General features: G+C 39.9%; 1 protein-coding gene across 1 annotated transcript in view; it reads right to left on the reverse strand.

Moving 5' to 3' along the window:
* SMAP1 (small ArfGAP 1) overlaps positions 1-11,959 on the reverse strand; it is a gene marked incomplete at its 5' end in the record, with an annotated part of 75,112 nt that overhangs the window by 59,281 nt on the left and 3,872 nt on the right. The window lies entirely within an intron of this gene.

Consider the following 11,959-nt stretch of genomic DNA (forward strand, 5'->3'; position numbering starts at 1 on the left):
AAAAAAAAAAAAAAAGCTAATTCTGTAGATATCTGAAATCTACCTTTAAGGATACTGTTAGATGATGTTTGGAATCAGCCCCTATGTTCAATAGGTGAAACAAGCAATTCTAAATTTAAAGCTATTTATTGGCAGAAGAGGCTCTAGAGATCATTGAGGCAAACCTTATCATTTAATAAATAAAGAAAACGAGCCTCTGTGCAGTTAAGTGACTGATGGATCAGGAGCCTGGCTCTCCACCTGACCCTGCTTCTTCCATGGCAACCATTTCTCACTCTAAGGAGTTGGGGAAGGAAGTGTCTCAACAAATTTGGCTACCTGTTTTTAAAAATAGTTTTCATGGAACACATTCACTTTCTGCTTTCATGCTACAAGAAAACAGTAGTTGTGAAAGACACCTTACGGTCTACAGCTTAAAATATTTACTATCTGGTTCTTCACAGAAAAAAGTTTGCTGATTCCTACATTACATTTCTTAATATACGATCCGAAGTTTCAGAACTTTATACATAGTAAGTACAGTTGACCGCTGAACGACATGGGTTTAAACTGCATGGATACACTTACACGTGGATTTTCTTGCACCTCTGCCACCTCTGAGACAGGAAGACCAGCACCTTTTCTTCTTCTTCCTCCTCAGTCAGCTCAACATGAAGATGATGACGATAAAAACCTTTATGATGATCTACTTCCACTTAACGAACAGTAAATATATTTTCTCTTCTTTCTGATTTTCTTAATAACATTTTATTTTCTCTAGCTTACTTTAAGAATACAATATCTAATACATGTGACATACAAAATATGTATTGACTGTTTATGTTATTTATAAAGCTTCCAGTCAACAATAGGTTATTACTGGTCAAGTTTCTGAGGAATCAAAAGTTATATGAGGATTTTCATCTGCACAGTGGGGATCAGGGACACAACTTCAGCATTATTCTAGTGTCACTTGTATATATAATATGTTGTAATAAATAGTAGTGTAACCAGAAAAGAATAACAATCACCTTAAACAGGCTTAACTTTTTTTGCCAGCAAAGAAATGATTATTTTCCATGTTCCACGCTTTGATATATAAACCTTTGAGAAAACCTATAAAATTTAGAAATGTCCAAAAGAGAAATTAAAATCTGATTAAACTGAAAGATAACCCATAAAACATTCCTTTAATAGAGTACTCCTCATCTACAGAAACATATTTATAGATCGATTACTTGAGACACACCCTAGTACATAAATCTAAACTAAGTGAATTAACCAGAAATGTCCAATGAATGACAGAGTATTATAGAAAAAACGAAATTTACATACAATTTTCTACTGGCATATCTTAAGCATAAAAGAGAGATATCTATTTAAATATCAAAGACATCTGCCTTAAGTCACTTGATTCATTACATTTTTTAGGTTTTACCTTTCTCCTCCCAGAAAAAAAAAGTAAGCCTAGCTCCAACTAACCCAATTAGTAATAGTTGCTGGAACACTACAAAAATGTAAACCTCAATGAGACTTAGGTATAAACAAAATACAATTTAAACAAAAGTAGTAGACTGCTCAAGGAAAACAAGTTTATAGAAGGAAGAAGCGGCTAACTAGAAACTAACAAATCAATGAAAGTTATTAATTCCCTAATTAGCATAGTATGGGATGAGGTTACATATGAACACAGTTCTTTTATAGGGAAGCCTGGATAATTCATTATAAAATTATGTAGAATGTACAATAGCACTTTAAATTGCAATAAGAAAGGAACCTAAAGAAATATATGTCAAATCGAAATACACGCACACACACACACACACACACAACACAGGGCTTAAAACCAGAAGACCTGGGTTCAAATTCCTGAGCTGCCAGCAACTGCTAACACTGAGCAACTCACTTCTGAGAGACTTTAGGTTCTTCGAGGATTTAGTTCACTTCTTTATAAAATAAGGAACTTAAACGAGATAAGTATGGTTCCTTCCAACTCCCAAATAATATATATTTAACTGCTTATTAAGCTATTACAATGTGTCAAGAACTATATTAATGGCTTTAATTACTTATAGAAATAAGTTTGACTTGAAAAAACCAATTCTAGAAAAAATAAGTCCTGTCAAGCACCTTCTTTCAAACACATGAAGAGGTGGATCTTCATCCAAGATGGCTGAATAGGAACATCCGGTCTGCACCTCCTAGCATGATAGACACAGAAGATGGGTGATTTCTGCATTTCCAACTGAGGTACCTGGTTCATCTCACTGGGACTGGTTGCACAGTGGGTGCGGCCCACAGAGGGTGAGCTGAAGCAGGGCGGGGCACCACCTCACTGGGAAAGCACAAGGAGTCTGGGATTTCCCTTTCCTAGCCAAGGGAAGCCATGACAGACTGTACCTGGAAAAACGGGACACTCCTGCCTAAACAATGTGCTTTTCCCATGGTCTTAGCAACTGATAGACCAGGAAATTCTCTCCTGTGCCTGGCTTGGCAGGTCCCACACTCACTACTAGCGCAGCAGTCTTGAGATCGAACTGCGAAGCTGCAGCCAGGCAAGGGGACACGCACCCGCTCTTGCTGAGGCTTCCGTAGGTAAACAAAATGGCTGGGAAGCTCAAACTTGATAGAGACCACCGCAGCTCAGCAAGGCTCACTGCCTCTATAGACTCCACCTCAGTGGGCAGGGCATAGCTGAATAAAAGGCAGCAGAAACTTCTGCAGATGTAAACGTCCCTCCCTGACAGCTCTGAAGAGAGCAGTGGTTCTCCCAGCATAGCATTTGAGCTCTGAGAATGGACACACTTGCCTCCTCAAGTGGGTCCCTGACCCCCGTGTAGCCTAACTGGGAGACACCTCCCAGTACGGGCTGACAGACACCTCACACAGGTGGGTACTCCTCTGGGATAAAGCTTCCAGAGGAAGGATCAGGCAGCAGTATTTAGTGCTCTTCAATATTTGCTGTTCTGCAGCCTCTGCTGGTGATACCCAAGCAAACAGAGTCTGGAGTGGACCTCAAGCAAACACCAACAGACCTGCAGTGGAGGGACCTGACTGTTAGAAGGAAAACTAACAAGGAGAAAGGAATAGCATCAGTATCAACAAAAAGGAGATCCACACCAAAACCCCATCTGTAGGTCACCAATATCAAAGACCAAAGATAGATAAAACCACAAAGATGGGGAGAAATCAGGGCAGAAAAGCTGGAAATTCTAAAAACCAGAGCGCCTCTTCTCCTCCAAAGGATCACAGCTCCTCGCCAGCAACGGAATAAAGCTAATGGAGAATGACTTTGATGAGTTGACAGAAGTAGGCTTCAAAAGGTCGGTAATAACAAACTTCTCGGAGCTAAAGGAATATGTTCTAACCCATCGCAAGAAAGCTAAAAACCTTGAAAAGAGGTTAGACAAATGGCTAACTGGAATAAACAGTGTAGAGAAGACCTTAAAAGACCTGATGGATCTGAAAACCATGGCACGAGAACTTTGTGACACATGCACAAGCTTCAATAGCTGATTCCATCAAGTGGAAGAAAGGATATCAGTGATTGAAGATCAAATTAATGAAATAAAGCGAGAAGACAAGATTAGAGAAAAAAGAGTAAAAAGAAATGAACAAACACTCCAAGAAATATGAAACTATATGAAAAGACTAAATCTACGTTAGACTGATGTTCCTGAAAGGGATGGGAAGAATAGAACCAAGTGAGAAAATGCTCTTCAGGATATTGTCCAGGAGAACTTACCCAACCTAGCAAGACAGACCAACATTCAAATTCAGGAAAAACAGAGAACACCACAGATACTCTTGAAGAAGAGCAACCCCAAGACACAAAAGTGGCAGATTCACCAGGGTTGAAATGAAGGAAAAAGTGTTCAGGGCAGCCAGAGAGAAAGGTCAGGTTACCAACTAAGGGAAGTCCATCAGACTAACAGCAGTCTCTCGGCAGAAACCTTACAAGTCAGAAGAGAGTGGGGGCCAACATTCAACATTCTGAAAGAAAAGAATTTTTAACCCAGAATTTCATATCCAGTCAAATGAAGTTTCACAAGAGAAGGAGAAATAAAATCCTTTACGGACAAGCAAATGCTGAGAGATTTTGTCACCACCAGGCCTGCCTTACAAGAGCTCCTGAAGGAAGTACTAAACATGGAAAGGAACAACCAGTACCAGTGACTGCAAAAACATGCCAAATCGGAAAGACCATTGAGGCTATGAAGAAACTGCATGAATTAATGGACAAAATAACCACCTAACAGCACAATGACAGAATTAAATTCACACATAACAATATTAACCTTAAATGTAAATGGGCTAAATGCCCCAATTAAAAGACACAGACTGACAAATTGGATAAGAGTCAAGACCCATCAGATGCTGTATTCAGGAGACCCATCTCACGTGTAGAGACAGACACAGGCTCAAAATAAATGGATAGAGGAAGATTTACCAAGCAAATGAACAGCAAAAAAAAGCAGGGGTTGCAATACTAGTCTCTGATAAAACAGACTTTAAACCAACAAAGATCAAAAGAGACAAAAAAGGCCATTACATAATGGTAAAGGGATCAATTCAACAAGAAGAGCTAACTATCCTAAATATATATGCACCAAATACAGGAGCACCCAGAATCACAAAGTGAGTACTTGGAGACCTACAAAGGGGCTTAGACTCCCACACAATAATAATGGGAGACTTTAACACCTCGCTGTCAATATTAGGCAAATCAACAAGACAGAAGGTTAATAAGGACAATCAGGAATTGAACTCAGCTCTGTACCAAGCAGACCTAATAGACATCTATAGAACTCTCCACCCCAAATCAACAGAATATACATTCTTCTCAGCACCACATCACACTTATTCTAAAATTGACCACATAACTGGAAGTAAAGCACTGCTCAGCAAATGTGAAAGAACAGAAATCACAACTATCTCTCAGACCAAATCCAATCAAATTAGGACTCAGGATTAAGAAACTCATTCAAAACCACACAATTACATGGAAACTGAACAACCTGCTCCTCAATAACTACTGGATGAATAACGAAATGAAGGCAGAAATAAAGATGTTCTGTGAAACCAATGAGAACAAAGATACAACATACCAGAATCTCTGGGACACATTTAAGGCACTGCGTAGAGGGAAATTTACAGCACTAAATGGCCACAAGAGAAAGCAGGAAAGATCTAAAATTGACACCCTAACGTCACAATTAAAAGAACTAGAGAAGCAAGAGCAAGCACATTCAAAAGCTAGCAGAAGGCAAGAAATAACTAAGATCAGAGCAGAACTGAAGGAGATGGAAACATAAAAACCTCTCAAAAAATCAATGAATCCAGGAGGTGGTTTTTTGAAAATATCAACAAAATTGACAGACTGCTAGCAAGACTAATAAAGAAGAAAAGAGAGAAGAATCAAATAGACGCAATAAGAAATGATAAAGGGGATATCACCACCGACCCCACAGAAATACAAACTACCATCAGAGAATACTATAAACACCTCTACGCAAATAAACTAGTAAATCTAGAAGAAATTGATACATTCCTGGACACATACACCCTCCCAAGACTATATCAGGGAGAAGCTGAATCTCTGAATAGACCAATAACAGGCTCTGAAATTGAGGCAATAATTAATAGCCTACCAATCAAAAAAAGTCCAGGACCAGACGGATTCACAGTCAAATTCTACCACAGGTACAAAGAGGAGCTGGTACCATTCCTTCTGAAATTATTCTAATCAATAGAAAAAGAGGGAATCCTCCCTAACTCATTTTATGAGGCCAACATCATCCTGATACCAAAGCCTGGCAGAGACACAACAAAAAAAGAGAATTTTAGACCAATATCCCTGATGAACATCGATGCAAAAATTCTCAATAAAATACTGGCAAACCGGATTCAGCAGCACATCAAAAAGCTTATCCACCATGATCAAGTGGGCTTCATCCCTGGGATGCAAGGCTGGTTCAACATTCGCAAATCAATAAACGTAATCCAGCATATAAACAGAACCAAAGACAAGAACCACATGATTGTCTCAATAGATGCAGAAAAGGCTTTTGACAAAATTCAACAGCCCTTCATGCTAAAAACGCTCAATAAATTCGGTATTGATGGAACGTACCTCAAAATAATAAGAGCTATTTATGACAAACCCACAGCTAATATCATACTGAATGGGCAAAAACTGGAAAAATTCCCTTTGAAAACTGGCACAAGACAGGGATGCCCTCTCTCACCACTCCTATTCAACATAGTGTTGGAAGTTCTGGCTAGGGCAATCAGGCAAGAGAAAGAAATCAAGGGTATCCAGTTAGGAAAAGAAGAAGTCAAATTGTCCCTGTTTGCAGATGACATGATTGTATATTTAGAAAACCCCATCGTCTCAGCCCAAAATCTCCTTAAGCTGATAAGCAACTTCAGCAAAGTCTCAGGATACAAAATTAATGTGCAAAAATCACAAGCATTCTTATACACCAGTAACAGACAAGCAGAGAGCCAAATCAGGAATGAACTTCCATTCACAATTGCTTCAAAGAGAATAAAATACCTAGGAATCCAACTTACAAGGGATGTAAAGGACCTCTTCAAGGAGAACTACAAACCACTGCTCAGTGAAATCAAAGAGGACACAAACAAATGGAAGAACATACCATGCTCATGGATAGGAAGAATCAATATCGTGAAAATGGCCATACTGCCCAAGGTAATTTATAGATTCAATGCCATCCCCATTAAGCTACCAATGACTTTCTTCACAGAATTGAAAAAAACTACTTTAAAGTTCATATGGAACCAAAAAAGAGCCCGCATAGCCAAGACAATCCTAAGCCAAAAGAACAAAGCTGGAGGCATCATGCTACCTGATTTCAAACTATACTACAAGGCTACAGTAACCAAAACAGCATGGTACTGGTACCAAAACAGAGAGATACACGAATGGAACAGAACAGGGGCCTGAGAAATAATACCACACATCTACAACCATCTGATCTTTGACAAACCTGACAAAAACAAGAAATGGGGAAAGGATTGCCTATTTAATAAATGTTGCTGGGAAAACTGTCTAGCTATAAATAGAAAGCTGAAACTGGATCCCTTCTTACACCCTATAAAAAAATTCATTCAAGATGGATTACAGACTTAAATGTTAGACCTAAAACCATAAAAACCCTAGAAGAAAACCTAGGCGATACCATGTAGGACATAGGCATGGGCAAGGACTTCATGTCTAAAACACCACAAGCAATGGCAACAAAAGCCAAAATTGACAAATGGGATCTAATTAAACTAAAGTTCTGCACAGCAAAAGAAACTACCATCAGAGTGAACAGGCAACCTACAGAATGGGAGAACATTTCTGCAATCTACTCATCTGACAAAGGGCTAATATACAGAACCTACAAAGAACTTAAACAAATTTACAAGAAACAAACAACCCCATCAAAAAGTGGGCAAAGGATACGAACAGACACTTCTCAAAAGAAGACACTGCATTTATGCAGCCAACAGACACATGAAAAAATGTTCATCATCACTAGCCATCAGAGAAATGTAAATCAAAACCACAATGAGATACCATCTCACACCAGTTAGAATGGCGATCATTAAAAAGTCAGGAAACAACAGGTGCTGGACAGGATGTGGAGACATAGGAACACTTTTACACTGTTGGTGGGATTGTAAACTAGTTCAACCATTGTGGAAGACAGTGTGGCGATTCCTCAAGGATCTAGAACTAGAAATACCATTTGACCCTGCCATGCCATTACTAGGTATATACCCAAAGGATTATAAATCATGCTGCTATAAAGACACACGCACACGTATGTTTATTGCAGGACTATTCACAATAGCAAAGACTTGGAACTAACCCAAATGTCCATCAATGACAGACTGGATTAAGAAAATGTGGCACATATACATCATGGAATACTATGCGCCATAACAAAAGGACGAGTTCATGTCCTTTACAGGAACATGGATGAAGTTGGAAACCATCATTCTCAGCAAACTATCGTAAGGACAGAAAACCAAACATCGCAAGTTCTCACTCACAGGTGGGAACTGAACAATGAGAACACTTGGACACAGGGCAGGGAACATCACACACTGGGGCCTGTCAAGGGGTGGGGGGCTGTGGGAGGGATAGCATTAGGAGAAATACCTAATTTAAATGACAAGTTGATGGGTGCAGCAAACCAACATGGCACATGTATACCTGTGTAACAAACCTGCATGTTGTGCACATGTACCCTAGAACTTAAAGTATAATAATTAAAAAATTAAAATAAAATAAAACAGAAACAAAATTAGCCATAATGAAGAAATAAGGTATTTGCAAACACTTAACTGAAAAACGACTAGCATCTCCTATACGTATGTATATGTGTATAGACAGCTACAAATCAATGAGGAAAAGCAGGCAATCCAACAGAAAAATTGGCAAAAGACCTGAACCAAGCCTATGAAAAGGAAGATTTTTGTTTTTCATTCCCTTCTGTATTTTTTTTTAAAGGAGTCTTGCTGTATTACCCATGCTGGATCCAGTGCAGTGGCTATTCACAGGTATGATCATAGCACACTGCAGCCTCAAATTCCTGGGCTAAAGTGATCCTCCCACCTCAGCCTCCCAAGTAGCTGGGAACTACAGATGTGCACCATCATACCCCATTTAAAGTTCCACTTTTTAAAAAACACGTGCCATATTTTCACATGTATTATTTTCATTTTTTAAATGTAAAATAAATGAAGCTATAGTGAAAAAAAGAAAGCAAAAAAGACATGAAAAGGCACTAAGTCTCATTTTGTAATCAAGGAAATGAACAGTAAAAATTTAATGAGATACCATTACATACTCACCGTTTCACAAATGCTAACATCCCTGACTGACAACACTATGTGTTGCAGAGAACGTGAAGTTACTTTGATGGTAAGAGTACCTTTGGTATAGACTTTGGAAAAAAGTTTGACATTATCCAGTAAACTTGAAGATGCACATACTTTATGATGCAGAAATTCCACTACTAAGTCACCCTAAAAAAATACAAGCTTAGATTCCATATACAAAAGTTTCAAAGCAGCATTATTTAGAATAGTTAAAACCTCTAGATAATCCAAATGTTGAACAGCAGAATGGACCTTCTTTCTTATATACAGTACTTCTATTATGTACTTTAATGGATGTACTTTTGCAGTATGCAATTTATGCCTCAACAAAGTTGATTTTTAAAATTTCTTTTCTTTTTTTTTTTTTTTTTGAGGCGGAGTCTCGCTCTGTCGCCCGGGCTGGAGTGCAGTGGCCAGATCTCAGCTCACTGCAAGCTCCGCCTCCCGGGTTTACGCCATTCTCCTGCCTCAGCCTCCCGAGTAGCTGGGACTACAGGCGCCCGCCACCTCGCCCGGCTAGTTTTGTATTTTAGTAGAGACGGGGTTTCACCGTGTTAGCCAGGATGGTCTCGATCTCCTGACCTCGTGATCCGCCCATCTCGGCCTCCCAAAGTGCTGGGATTACAGGCTTGAGCCACCACGCCCGGCCAGATTTTTAAAATTTCAACAACTAAAATCAAGGATGCTCCCTTTACTGACAATTCTCTTAGTATGATTCCATGCTCTTATGATGAAATGCATTCAAAGCCAAGCCACCATGAATATTTAACCAATCCCTTTACAAAGTACAACTTTCTCACTACCTCTGCTTCACATAATCACATCTATCCTGCATATCCCTGCTAAAATAATCTTCAAAAACCCCTTCTGAATTAGGAGTACCATGTGCTTTAGAACTTGAAGTGCTGCTCACAGCCTTTCCTCCCCCCAGAAGAATAAACATTTACAATTTGAGTTGAATCTACCACTCTGGTCTTATTTTTCACTACTTTCTATATACAGACAAATCCTTTTCTTAAAATTCACTATTTTTCTAAACATATTTTATTTACACTTTTCATGCATTCTTTAGGCTGTTCTCTTAAACATGTACCCCTGTCTTCCACCTTAATCCTACCTATGACTTAAGAGGTAGCTCAAAGGCTAACCTTAAGCACAGAGTCTTTTCTGAAGCTCCTTTCATTTACGTCTCTTCATTCTCTAAAATTCTAAGTCTTCTAAGTCTGTGTATGACAGCTAAAAACACCATTCTCTATGTCATTCACAGGAGAATACCTGCCTCCAAGGAACTCAGATAATTTACACCCACACATATAGATAACTGATGACAAATAATATAGGGACAAGCTAGAAGGACAAGCTGAGCACACAGCATGCACTCAACAATTGCTTGTTGAAAATAATGATTTACATATTATACATATCCAGAAAGTCACTAATATGTAAGTATACAAATAAAATGGTAATCCTAATAGATTTAAAAAAAGAATCTGAGATCCATGCCAAGATGGCCGAATAGGAACAGCTCCAGCCTCCAGCTCCCAGCATGAGTGACACAGAAGACGGGTGATTTCTGCATTTCCAACTGAGGTACCGGGTTCATCTCACTGGGGCATGAACACAACACCTGGAAAATCGGGTCACTCCCACCCTAATACAGGCTTTACCAAGGGTCTTAGCAAACGGCACACCAGGAGATTATATCCCGCACCAGGCTCGGAGGGTCCCATGCCCACGGAGCCTCCGTGGTTGCTAGCACAGCTAGCACAGCAGTCTGAAATCTAACTGCAAGGCAGCAGTGAGACTGGGGGAGGGGTGCCCACCATTGCTGAGGCTTAAGTAGGTAAACAAAGCGGCCGGGAAGCTCGAACTGGGTGGAGCCCACGCCAGTTCAAGGAGGACTGCCTGCCTCTGTAGACTGCACCTCTGGGGACAGGGCATAGCCAAACAAAAGGCAGCAGAAACCTCTGCAGATATAAATGTCCCTGTCTGACAGCTTTGAAGAGAGCAGTGGTTTTCCCAGCACAGAGTTTGAGACCTGAGAACGGACAGACTGTCTGCTCAAGTGGGTCCCTGACTCCTGAGTAGCCTAACTGGGAGACATCCCCCCAACTAGGGGCAGACTGACACCTCACACCTCACACGGCTGGGTACACCCCTGAGACAAACCTTCCAGAGGAACGATCAGACAGCAACATTTGCTGTTTAGCAATATTCACTCTTCTGCAGTTTCTGCTGCTGATACCCAGGCAAACAGGGTCTGGAGGGGACCTCAAGCAAACTCCAACTGACCTGCAGCTGAGGGTCCTGACTGTTAGAAGGAAAAACAAACAGAAAGGACATCCACACCAAAACCCTATCTGTACATCACCATCATCAAAGACCAAAGGTAGATAAAACCACAAAGATGGGGAAAAAGCAGTACAGAAAAGCTGGAAATTCTAAAAATCAGAGCACCTCTCCCCCTCCAAAGGAATGCAGCTCCTCTCCAGCAATGGAACAAAGCTGGACAGAGAATGACTCTGACGATTTGAGAGAAGAACATTTCAGACAATCAGACTTCTCTGAGTTAAAGGAGGAATTACGAACCCAGTGCAAAGAAACTAAAAACCTTGAAAAAAGATTTGACGAATGGCTAACTAGAATAACCAATGCAGAGAAATCTTTAAACGACCTGATAGAGATGAAAACCATGACACAAGAACTATGTGACAAATGCACAAGATTCAGTAACCGACTCGATCAACTGGAAGAAAGGGTATCAGTGATTGAAGATCAAATGACTGAAATGAAGCAAGAAGAGAAGTTTACAGAAAAAAGAGTAAAAAGAAATGAACAAAGCCTCCAAGAAATATGGGACTATGTGAAAAGATCAAATCTACGTCTGAGTGGTGTACCTGAAAGTGACGGGGAGAATGGAACCAAGTTGGAAAACATTCTGCAGGGCATTATCCAGGAGAACTTCCCCAACCTAGCAAGGCAGACCAACATTCAAATTCAGGAAATACAGAGAATACCACAAAGATACTCCTCGAGAAGAGCAACTCCAACACACATAACTGTCAGATTCACCAAAGTTGAA

Source organism: Rhinopithecus bieti, unplaced genomic scaffold, assembly GCF_001698545.2.
Source record: "Rhinopithecus bieti isolate Rb0 unplaced genomic scaffold, ASM169854v2 scaffold_4709, whole genome shotgun sequence".
Taxonomy (NCBI): Eukaryota; Metazoa; Chordata; class Mammalia; order Primates; family Cercopithecidae; genus Rhinopithecus; species Rhinopithecus bieti.